We start from the raw sequence: 628 nt of genomic DNA, 5'->3' as shown, positions 1-628 counted from the left end.
GTCTCCCCAGCGGTGGCTCCGGGCGGCTCTGTGACTGCACGTCTGCTCTGTGTGTGGCTGAGCGCCTGCCTGGGGTGCCTGGGGCGTGTTTCCAGCGCGGTAGCCACCAGCGCAGACACAGCCACATGGGCTGGGTTCGCATCGTGGCCCCGGGACGTGGGCAGGTTCCTTGACTGCCCGGTGCCTCCGCTTCCCCATCTGTACAGCCAGGGCAGTGGTGGTGTCGCCTCTGGGTTGCCGTCAGGTTGTGTGTGATGATGCGTGTCAGGAATTTAGAACAGGGCTAGCTTCTATTTTTTTAAAAATATATTTTTATTGATTTCAGAGAGGAAGGGAGAGGGAGAGAGAGAAACAGCAATGATGAGAGAATCATTGATTGGCTGCCTCCTGCACGAGGGACTCTGGCCAAGTCCCCAACCCGGGCACGCTCCCTTGACCAGAATTGAACCCAGGACCCTTCAGTCCGCAGGCCGACACTATCCCCTGAGCCAAATCTGCTAGGCCAGGACGTAGCTTCTATTTCTGTGATCACCAGTGCCCAGCTGGTGTGTGTTGGTGTGTGCCTGCGTGTGTCTGTGTGTTCGTGTCTGTGTGTCTGACACTGTGCATCCAGCTGTGACCGAGGGTC

General features: G+C 57.8%; 1 protein-coding gene across 1 annotated transcript in view; it reads left to right on the top strand.

The window, feature by feature from the left end:
• ITPR3 (inositol 1,4,5-trisphosphate receptor type 3) overlaps positions 1-628 on the top strand; it is a 120,267-nt gene that overhangs the window by 13,831 nt on the left and 105,808 nt on the right.

This window comes from Myotis davidii, unplaced genomic scaffold, assembly GCF_000327345.1.
Source record: "Myotis davidii unplaced genomic scaffold, ASM32734v1 scaffold4, whole genome shotgun sequence".
NCBI classification, from domain to species: Eukaryota; Metazoa; Chordata; class Mammalia; order Chiroptera; family Vespertilionidae; genus Myotis; species Myotis davidii.
The sequence above is the reverse complement of the archived record's forward strand: the minus strand, read 5'-3'. Positions and strand labels throughout refer to the sequence as shown.